Source organism: Podarcis pityusensis (genome assembly GCF_964106645.2).
Source record: "Podarcis pityusensis genome assembly, chromosome: 9".
Lineage (NCBI taxonomy): Eukaryota > Metazoa > Chordata > Lepidosauria > Squamata > Lacertidae > Podarcis > Podarcis pityusensis.
Genome location: NC_138034.1, coordinates 49,675,754 through 49,687,767, shown reverse-complemented (window position 1 = coordinate 49,687,767; position 12,014 = coordinate 49,675,754).

Below are 12,014 nucleotides of genomic sequence, written 5' to 3'. Positions count from 1 at the left end.
AAGCCGCTTCTGGTGAACCAGAGCAGCGCATGGAAACGCCGTTTATCTTCCCGCTGGAGCGGTATCTATTTATCTACTTGCACTTTGACGTGCTTTTGAACTGCTAGGTTGGCAGGAGCAGGGACCAAGCAACATTTTCCCTTGCATAGCTGCAATTCCCAGCACTCTTAACAAATTAAAGTTCCCGGACAATAGGGATTTTGAAAAAGAGTGGGAACCTTTTATATTATATTTGCAGGAACAAAGAAAGAATATTGGCCTGATGGTAGGATTTAAATAAACATCCACAACTTTATGGATAGGGAATAGATAATGTAATAAAAGAAAAAATATGATATTAGTAGAAAATAGTAGAGTATACTAATGAAGTTAACAAACCAGAAATGGAAGTTGAGGGAAGTCGAAAAGGGGGGAGGGAGAGATGTTATGTAAGCTGTATGTTATATTTGTAATGAGAGAAAAGAAAATTTAAAAAATAAATAAACAAAACAAATTACAGTTCCCAGTATTCTTAGGAGGAAACGGTGTGCCTTAAATATATGGTATATAGGCAGTTAAATGAAGAAATCCCTGCTGTGGCCACAACAGCCTCCTCTAGACAGAGGTTTGTGGTTTGGCTCTTTAGTGCTGTAAATTTTAATAATGTGGGGGTGAGGTTCTTATAGTTGCTCTTTGAATATGTTAAAACAAGCTATTTGAGAAGCGCCGCAACCCCAGAGTCGGTAAAGGGACCCCTGACCATTAGGTCCAGTTGTGGCTGACTCTGGGGTTGCAGTGCTCATCTCGCTTTATTGGCCGAGGGAGCCGGTGTACAGCTTCCGGGTCATGTGGCCAGCATGACTAAGCTGCTTCTGGTGAACCAGAGCAGCACATGGAAACGCCGTTTACCTTCCCGCCGGAGCGGTACCTATTTATCTATTTGCACTTTGACGTGCTTTCGAACTGCTAGGTTGGCAGGAGCAGGGATCGAGCAACGGGAGCTCACCCCGTCACGGGGATTCGAACCACCAACCTTCTGATCGGCAAGTCCTAGGCTCTGTGGTTTAACCCACAGCGCCACCCGTATCCCTTACCTTTATCTTTAACAACATGTAAAGAGGCAAGCATCAACTGATCCTGCGACAATGAGTCAGGAACTATGGCTTCTCTGACACTGGTGCATTGTGTGGCATTGGGCAATCGCTTGACCTAGCTGCAAGACTGCTGGGAGATTTCCTTAGCTAGTAGTTATTTTGCAGGAGGTGATCCAGGCATGTCTAACATATTCCACAGAACACTTGTGACTGTGAATCAGAATTCACAGTCATAAGTTTAGGCAAGAACTAGGAACAAATTGTTTCCTCTTCAGCAACCTGTCAATGAGAGCCTCAGATCACTTGACACACTGAACGTGCTGTCACAAATCGAAAATGTACCTTCTGGCGGTTTAAGGCCAGCCCTATCATTAGGCAGAGTGAGGTAGCTGCTTTAGGCAGCAGGTGCTGGAGGAGAGGTCATGGGAAGCAGCAACAAGGTGTTGGAAGAGAGGGGTGGGTGTGTTCCAAGTGGCCTGCCGGTGTCCTCATGTGCTGTAGATATGAAATTGGCAGGCGACTCCATCTTGTGCTCTGCCTCAGGCAGCAAAATGTGTTGGGCCAGCCCAGTGCTAGGATGTGGGTATGGAAAGCAGTATCTCAAACAGCAATGCACACCTACTGTTGCTTGTGTGCACCTTCAACCCATACAGGTCCATGACCTAGTAGTCTGGTCTGAACAACTGGCATTCTTGCAACTGAAAATGTCAGATTTCTACAGTTTATTCAAATGTGTACAGACTACCTTAATTATTTGTCTTTCTGGAAAGCCTTGCACTGGAGCTTGGAGCTTCAAGAGAACTGGAGCTTCAAAGAAGCTGGGAGCATTTGAAATTATTTACATCAGGCTGAGAGCTTATAAAGGAGCAGAAACTTCACCCTATCTAGTCAGCCCCATGCTTAGATGCTAGGCCACACTGTGCTAGGCCAAGACCTTTTGCTGCCTAAATTTCCCCAATGCCCTCCACACCACCAGGACCAACACACAAAAAAAGTCTTGCTGCACCATTCAGAGACTGATTCCTGCCTTAATCTAAGCCACCTGAAGCATGTTGCATCACCCTACTGCATACCCCACAAGTGTTCCGGAAAAACCAGGACGTCCGAATTTTTTCTTGCAAGAGAAAGGCGGCCATTTTGGACATAGTGATCACGTGTGATTTCACACCGCAAAAAGCCCCGGGACTGCAATCTCATGTGACACCCCAAAATGTGCATTGTTAGGCGCCATACCCGAAAAGTGTGGGGTTGTGTGTGTGGAATCACAGTTCAAAAGCACGTGAAATCACAATGTCCAAAATGGCTGCCTTTTTTTCAAGAAAAAACAGAAAATTGGTGTCACAGATGGTAGTGTCCCAAATTTTGCTGCCAGGGTGTTGGAGGGTATGATGCTACAGTGGTATCCCTCATTGGGGCCAGGATACAGTGGGGCAAGGTGGTGGTGAAGCTGTGGGGAGCAAGCTCTGGGTTGGCAGTGGCCCCAACCTCACCACCACCTTTCTCTACCCCAAATCTTTCCCAATTAGCTCAGCATTGGCACCAGAACTCCACTGCTTCTTATCTGCAGACTGTCCTATCTTTATCGCTTGGCAGCATAATGAATGCCATTAAGGCCAGAATATTGAAAGAGCAAAAACAAAACAGAGTTAGCAACAAAACTCACTTCCAATCTATTACATTTTGCAATGGCTTTTAGTGAGCAGGATTGCATCAGAGAATTTAATCCTGTCTTGAGTCCTCCAAGATGACCGATTGAGTACGGTATATTTTGGGGTTTGCTTTTGTGTTTTGGTTTTTAAATACCCTGTGACGCACCCTGTACTTTCAGAGCAGAAACCTAAATAATTACGCAAGAAATAAACTAAAATAGTACATGCTTTAGGCAAGGAGTGGCCTAAGAATATGTGGGAGTAGGAAAAGAATGCAAAGCACACCCATTCCTAATGAGTCTTTCTTAACAGCAAAATAGAGCAGCGTGCCAGCAGAGAGTCAACTTCAGATATGGAAAAAAACTGCTCAAAGTATTTGTTAACTCAACAGGCATGTTCATATGTTCTGTAAACCACAGCAGTCCATCCATGGGCATATGGAGAGAATGATCAGGTGCAGAGGTCACATTTCCTCTGACTAAATGGAAAATGGTCAGTGGCTTCGTGAAAATGGGAGAAGAAATATCAAAACTGTCACCACCACATGGTCACAAATGGGTCGATTCAAAGCTCTTCTCCCTCACTGTCAACATCTAACAGATTTCTAGTTGCCCAGTATATATTAGAGCCACCCACAGTCCGGTGGTTCCAATTTGGGGCCCAAGCCAATGCTTGGAAGTGGTCGCAATCTGACCAGGGATGCTTCATCATCATCATCATCATCATCATCATCAAATTTGTATACTGCCCATCGTCTGTAGGTCTCAGGGAAGTTGCCAGCCCAGATCCAAGCCCTGAACTGATCGGGATGGGTGGATTGCAAAGTGCTTAATTAGGATTAAAAACCATAGAATTGTAGCATTGGGAGGGGCCCTAATTAAACATGCAGTTAGGAGACAGAGATGCATAGGTCTCTTCTCCCCTGTTATCTTCACCATCAGAATGTTTGCCCTCCCCCTTTGACAGCCCCAGATTGTGCCGTGTAGACCAAATCTGACCAGGGCTCTTTCAACCATCTCCAGTCAAATCCCAGTTTCACCTGAATTTATCTGAGGGGAGAGAAACAGAAAATCAAGATGTGGCCCGGGATGGGGGGGAGAGATTTTGTTCAGTTTACATTTAGAAGCAAACCTCCTAAATTTCCTGAACAGTATGTGAACATCCATTGAAACTTGCACTTCTCCAAATTTTGCAATGCAATTCTCCAGACAAGCAATGTGTGCAAAAAAACCCACAAATATTGGTGAAAGTACCATGCAAAAACTGGTATATTAGCAAAAAATGCTTTTTACTAGAGGAAGTTGCTTTGCAAAAAAAAAAAAAAAATGTTTACATTAGACAAAATTTGCATACAAATGTGTTTATTTGGAGAAATTTGCACTGAGCTGATGATGAATTTTCATGAGGTTAGGCTTTTTAAATTGCAAATTGCTTGAGAAATGTGGAGAATTCAAGGCTAGAAAAAATAGAAAGGGGGGAGAAGTGAAACTGACAAGTTCATCCATAGCTACTTGTGGGGGAACGGTATGAAGTCTACTGGAAAATGGCATGGATGACTTTACTCTTAACATTATCCTTTACCAACCTGGTGCCCCTTAGATGTTGTTGGACCAGAACTCCACTTGTGCCGTGCTGGCAGGGGATGATGTTCCACAACATCCAGAGGGCACCAGGTTGGCAAAGGCTGGTCTACAGGAGCACACCGCAGTGAACCATTTTGTTACAGGCCCCATTTGCATCATATAACCCTTGAATAGATTGATGAAGGACTTACCCTTACACTAGTTGGAACAAAATCTATCTGACTGACAGCTTTTATGTCGATGTGCAAGAGAAGAGAGAAAGAAGTCCATGACGTGGCTAATGAGAAAGAAGATAGCAAGCTGAAGAGAACACCACAGCTAATGGCAGATAAGAATGTGCCCCATATTCCTGCCGCAAATGTATGTCAGCTTAATTACATTTCATTTCCAGTCCAGATAATGACTCTGATGCTATCTCAATGTTTTCATTTCATTTCTAATTGCACAGTAAATATAGCTGCACAGCTAATCTCATAACAAGCCATGTCGTAATGTATGTCCTTTTTTCCCTGCATGACCCAAAGCCTCTTTGTGTGAGTAGACATAATCATCATATTTTAAGGCTATAAATGTACAAGCAAGCCTTTGTTGAAATGTCAATTTGACATTCTGCACTTCATGTGGATCCTATGTAATTTGGGGCACTGTCCTTGCTTGATGATGAACTGGCACCAATTCAAATGGTTTTCTGCCCATCGGTAAGGAAAGGGAGTTGACCCAAACTTCTGTTGCTGGGTAGAAAGCTATATTCTCTCTTCCAGAGGAAACATTTCTCCTCCATCTTTAGGCCATCTAACAAAAAGCAGCATTGAAATGTTATAAATAAATATGTTGATTAAACAATTGGTACACCATAGTTTGACTAACATTATCAGTCCAAAGTCCATTACATCCCATGGCCTGTTGCTGCTCAGTATCAAAACATGGAATTCCTTGTACAGTGCAGTTGCACTGGTGCAGCTGTGGTGTTGAAAGTATACCTCCTAAATCCGTAGTGCAGATGCCAGATCCAGTGCAAGATCAGAACTTTGTGACGGCACTAGTTCAAAGGGCTACTTCACCATGTGACCAGTTCAAAATGACTTAGGAACAAATACTATTGCCTTATGCATTTTTGACACAGGATAGTCTCAGGTTTTTATGAAACTGCACACTCTAATAACTGGCATGAACTTCAAAGTTCTTGAAGCTGGTTTAATTCCACAACTGTAGAGAACTGCAGTTTGGTATGGAAGATATTTGTGGCATGCCTGGATTGATGTAAAGTGGAAAGCATGTGCTAGTTGGAGGGTTGTTTTCTGTTAATCATCTAAAAAGGACATGGCTGTGAATAGTGAAGTCTCTCTAAACTGATTTCACCAGGTCTTTTCTATGGAGGAAAAAGGGGTGGGGGAGAGAAACAAACACAAAAAATAAGCAGATTAAGAAGGGAGAAGGGAGAAGGGCCATATTCCATACCACAAAAAATCTGGAAAAATAGAAAGCAGAAATGAATTTATGGAACAAATTGCATTAGGGTGTGTTAAGCCACTAGCCATTCAGGAAAATGCACCTCAGACACTAGCAGAAAGCTGTTGGTTCACTTTATTTTTCTATACAGAGAAAGAAGCAATGGAAGAGATAATGTGATGCTTGGCATATTACTGCTCTTTCTTTCTCTCCCTCTTTCTTTCTTTTCTTTTTCTTTATCTCTTGTTACAAACGAGGCACCTACCTGGATACGTTTTCTTCAGTAATTGTATCAGAGCCAAACCTAGAAGACGTTCCATCCAGAGGAATCTGAGTGTTGCTGGGAGAATATTATCAGTGCTGGCCCCGTTGCCCCAGAAAGTGTGTGATTGTGAAAGGGCTGTTCATTACAGGGCTCATCTAAATTCCCCAAGTACCTACTTTTCCGTTTGCAGCTCATACAAAAGTGGAAGGAAATGAATTCACAGATCTATTATGTTTACAGCCAGTAACAAAAAGCTAAGCAGATATGTTATGTTTTACCTTTCAGGAAAGGGTCTTCTGGTGTGGCATTATAGATGATTATTGTTTCAGCTGCTGTATTAGGTGTATTAATTTGACTTTTGCAGCAAATGAAGGGGAAAGGGGTGTGAGAGAGAGCTGCTCACAGAAGACAGGCTGGGTATTCTATCCATATTCAGTTTTTGGCTGGGAAATTAATTATATACTATTTATTACCATTATTTATACCCCGCCTTTTGAAATAAAATCCTTCCAAGGCAGCTTATAAGTAACCAAGGTCACAGGCACACCATACATTCAAAGCACTCATATGAGTCATGAGTTCCCCCAAAGAATTCTGGGAACTGTCATTTGTTCAGTGTGGTAAGAGGCACAAGTTAATGGTATGGTCAACATGCTGCTCACTTCTTTGCCTATAGTGCAATTATAAGAGAAATTGTTCACAGGCACCAGCTGGAAAATAAGGCTGTGTAAACACCATGCATTTAAAGCATATTTCTCCCCCCAAAAGAATTCCTGTGAACTGTCATCTACCCCTTTCAGAGCTGCAGTTCCCAGCATCCTTCACAAACAACAGTTCCCATGATTCTTAGGGGGGGGGATATGGTTTAAATGTATGCTGTGGGTATTACATGATACAAGGGGACCTTAGTTTAATGAGAACTGGATCTTCTTTTTCAGCCTCTGTCTTGAAATGCATATGGTTTACTCATTCTTGCAGTACTGCAGCCCAGGATGCACACACAAATACACTTTGTTTTCATCTTCCCACACCAACCCAACCTCACCATTCCTATTCTTCAAATTGTCCCTCCCTGGACCGACCATTGTATTTGCTTTCCATAAAGTGTTTTCTCACTTGGGAAGAGTACAGAGTAAATTATTCACAAGGGAAAGGGGGCGGTGGAGAAGCCAGGATGATTAATGCATGTGTTTTTCTAAAAACCACACACCCAACAACTATGTGGCTGTTTCTAAAAGGAGGAAGGCATTTATTGCTCGCTTCTTGCTGGTGCAATGTGTACCTTGTCCATGTTGGGGACACTGGAATATAAAAGAGTACAGGAACTTCCTTTGCCAAGTAAAAGGGAGTAGAGCTAAACAATATCTGTTTGAACAATAGAAGTGTTTTTGCTCCCAAATTGCCCTTCCAAAATTATATAATGAGAGGAGGGAGTTGGAAGATTAATAAAGTAGAAGCATGTCTGTTTCGTTCAGCTGGCAATGGAGTTACTCATTAATTAACCATTGATAATTATGCATTTTTTCATAAATATATTTAAGGGCCAAGCGAAGGTGAGATCAATCAGCCCTGAGCTGGGCAAAAATCCCTCCTTGCAGCTTGCCACTGTGAGAACAGAACGCTGGAGCAGATAGGACTTTGGTCTGATTCAGCATGGCTCTTCTTAAGAGGCAGATTTTTCAATACCTGTAAATATCCCAAAAGAAATACGACATGTAAGCATACTTCTCTCATGATTCTAGTTTCATCCTCCACATACCTGTTTCATCCCATTTCCTCCTCAACAAACTCTCCAAGGGTTTCATAACAACCTACAGTCTGTGGTGCCCTCAATACAATAGCATGTCTCTCACACAATCTCTCCCTGTGACCTTTAACTTCCACAGCACCTCAGAAGAGAGTTTGCATACACAGTCACTGCAAGCTGAGTTATTTGGCTGTTCCTGCCAAAGAGAAGCACGAAGTCTTGGCAGAACATGTTGAATCTGAGAAACTTTACTTTGAACTTATGCATCCCTCGGGGAATGAGGGAACGGAAAAACTAACATGAAACGGAAATATTTCTTCGCAACAAAAAAATGCTACAAGAAAACCGAATATCTAAAGCTGGTGCATATTAAACAGGTATTTGACTCCTTCAGAGCTACCTTCCTTTATTTTTACTGGGGATAGTGTGACAGAAGCGCAATGTTAAATAGAGCATTAAGCATACTAATTTCAAAACCTAGGTTCATACCCAATGGTGTGTTTATGTGAGCGGAAAAGTTAAGTGCTCGCACAAGCAAAGGCACACAATTTTTGCCAATCTATAGGAGCCCTAAGGAGCATATCAAATGCCATTGCAGAAGGCTATCCAATTCAAGCTGTATAAGGGAGGGCTGCAGTGGATAGCAGGACTGGCAAAAACTGACTGCCACATCTTATGCAAGTGCTTTTCATTAGTGGTCACCATTGGATGCAGCTGGGCCATACTATGTGACAGCCAAGGGAAGTCACAAAACCCTCATATTTGGGCCTTTTTGTTATACAGTAATTATTTCACTTCCATTGGTGGCACAGAGTCCTAAATGCAACATGGAAATTCTGTAAAATTTAGGTTCCAAACGTATTTTTTTAAAGTTCAAAGCAAGCTCAGACACATTTGTAACAGGTAACAACACAATTCATTTTGTCGAGAGTGACCCAGTGATATGATCTAAGAGTGCTGTTGTTAGGTGGTGACTCAGGGGTAGGGATGGGTGAGACATTTTATTGTGTTCGCATTTAATGGCAAACTTTCCTAACGCATGCTTTCCAAAGTGATACAAGAACCATAACACAGCTATCCTTCCAAATTTGCACTTTGCTGAGTTTCAAAGCTGTTCTCCAACCAAGCAATGTGTATAAAAATGCATACAATGTTCCAGAGTGCACAAAGAAATGCACGTGTTCAAGAAAATAACATACAAAAATGCATTACGGTAGGAAAAATTGTAAAACCAGTAAAAGTTTACTTTGCAAACAGGGTGGCTCTCTCTCTCCATGCAGTATGACACAGAGTCAGTGTGGTGTAGTGGTTAAGAGCGGTAGTCTCGTAATCTGGGGAACCGGGTTCGCTTCCCCGCTCCTCCACATGCAGCTGCTGGGTGACCTTGGGCCAGTCACACTTCTTTGAAGTCTCTCAGCCCCACTCACCTCACAGAGTGTTTGTTGTCGGGGAGGAAGGGAAAGGAGAATGTTAGCTGCTTTGAGACTCCTGAAGGGGAGTGAAAGGCGGGGTATCAAATCCAAACTCTTCTTCTTCTTCTTCTTCTTCTTCTTCTTCACAATGCTAGTGAAACCCCAGCTATGTACCATTCTAATTTGCTCAGAGGCCTAAATTTGCATCTGTACATTATAAATTAGCATGTGTAAATCGTATGCAAATGTGCATCATGAGCTTGTACCCTGAGTCTTTTAAGTACCAAGCAACACTCCATCACCTAAGCATGTTGTGATTGCAGGACATTATGAGTACAGCAAGGGCTAGCTAATAATGCACACATGTCCTTAATTGCCCTGTGATTCCTTGTATGTTTTTGTGAAGATTAACACTCTTTGCCAGGATATTCAATGGATCAAAAATCCCAAAACCAGGAAATTCTTATATTACAACATTTATTAATGGTACAAATAAAGCAAACAAATATAATACACAGAAGAAATATGGGAAAATACGTATTAATAAAATATTCTGATTACTCAAAAAGTGAGAGGGGAAAGAATAATGAAAGACAAGGTGGGAATTAGCATACCACACCAAAAGCAATGAAATTTAAGAGTAGCGTGCACAACATTTTTATATTAAGGGGCACATTTTAAAAGGAGGTAAATCCAAATGCAGAAATGCAAAATAGTGTGTAAATAATATGGCAGTAACAAAGATAAGAAGGATCTCGACATTTATGTATATGGAGCCTATGGTAAAATGTCAATAACTGTTGACTGCAATAGAAATGGGAATATTGACAATTACCAAAAGGTTGCCAAGAAGAGTAAATGGTCTTATTGGCATGCATGAAGGGAAAGGGCAACCAGCCTTGAACAGAGCCACGCTATCAGGGTGGCAGACTGAGATTAGCAAATCACCATGACCATAAGCATGATCGGGTTAAAGGAAAAGTTGTGGAACCTGTTTCCCTGGAGTTAGTGCAAGTGAGACTAAACAAACATTGGAGTACAGATAAGGTAAGATTCCTGTTTTATGTGTTATATACAGTCTTATACAGCACTGAAGTAGCCTGAATATCTGTCACGTTTACCCTGGCATGAGGCAGATCACTGAAAGCCGCATATTGATTTACCCAAGGCAATCTATTGCATCCAATCTCCACATATCTGAAGGGCTGTCACATGGAAGATGGATCAAGATGCATTCCAACTAAACATTAGGATAGGGCTGCCATACATCTGGATTTTGGGGTCTTCCTAAAAAAAAAAAAAGCAAAAAAAAAAAAAAAGCTCACTTTTCTGATGGTAAGAGCTGTTTGACCGTGGAATAGACTACTCTCCTTCACTGAAAGTTTTTAAACAGATTCCTGCATTGCTGGGGGCTGAACCAGATGGCTCTTGGAGTCCCTTCCAGCTCTACAGCTCTATGATTCTGTTATTCCAGGCATCCAAAATCTGCCCAGGATTTTTTCTACTGGACCATAAAAACCAACAGTCCTTAAGTGACACAGCTCCATTTAACTTTGACATCCTACCATTGCCCAATAACAATGAGAAGTTTGTTTTGAAAAGACTGTTCTTGTAAGCTCCTGCAAGGAAAACGAAAACAGTGGTGCCAGTCTATCCACTTTGAATCCCTTTAAAGAGGAAAATGAAAATCTTAGTGCCTTTCATGTTGAGAAAACCAAACTTAATACATCTAGGTCATGCTAAATTTGTGCCAGGAAAGCTTGCAGATATTCTAACAGCCAAAGTAATTGTTAAAGAAAATGATTTAAGAGATCTGAGAACAAAAAGGAGATGGAAAAAACTGTGAAAGCCTCTGTAACTGACACCTTCATCTTCAACGTGCTACAATGAAGCAGGTACGGGTATGGCTGCTTACCCTATTAGAATTGTCTTTTTATTACCTAATTATTATTGGTTTGAATACTGAAATATGTATGCATTAGCCTCTCTTTGAATCAACCCACCAAGACTCAGGGGCTGATAAATATGAGCAATGTAGGCATGACTGTTGAGGGTAGCTATACCATGCAAGAATGAGTTTTTTTGAATTAATATATATTTATATTGATTAATTAAAAAAATAAAGCTATGCCCTGACTCATAACACATATATACTTTGCTCTAATCCAAGGGCAATTCTGAAATGTAATGAGACTGAAGGTACATTTTTTCACCTTTGGTGGACATGCCCAAAGATTAAGACATTCTGGGAGATGATCTATAATGAAATGAAAAAGGTATTTAAATATACCTTTCTGAAGAAACCAGAGGCCTTTCTCCTGGGCATGGTCAGCCAATTGGTGCCAAAGAAGGATAGAACTTTTTTTATGTATGCAACAACAGCAGCAAGAATACTCATCGCGAAGTATTGGAAGACACAAGATTTACCCACCCGGGAAGAATGGCAGATGAAGTTGATGGACTATATGGAATTGGCGGAAATGACTGGCAGAATCCGAGACCAGGGAGAAGAGTCGGTGGAAGAAGACTGGAAAAAGTTTAAAGACTATTTACAGAAATATTGTAAAATTAATGAATGTTAGAAAAATGTTGGAATGAAGTTATATGGCTTTAGTAGAAATGTTATAAGGAATTAAGTACAAATAGATTAATAGAGTATTAAAGGGAAGAATAAGGTTAGAATCTGTTAAGATAATTAAAGGATAGAAAGCAGAGGAAGATGGAAAGGAATTGCTGAAACAATCAACAGAAGTGGAATAAAAAAAGGGAGGTGTGAGGAGGTCACTGAAATAAGTGAATGAAAGATAAGATATGGAAATTGTTCGATGTTTTTTAA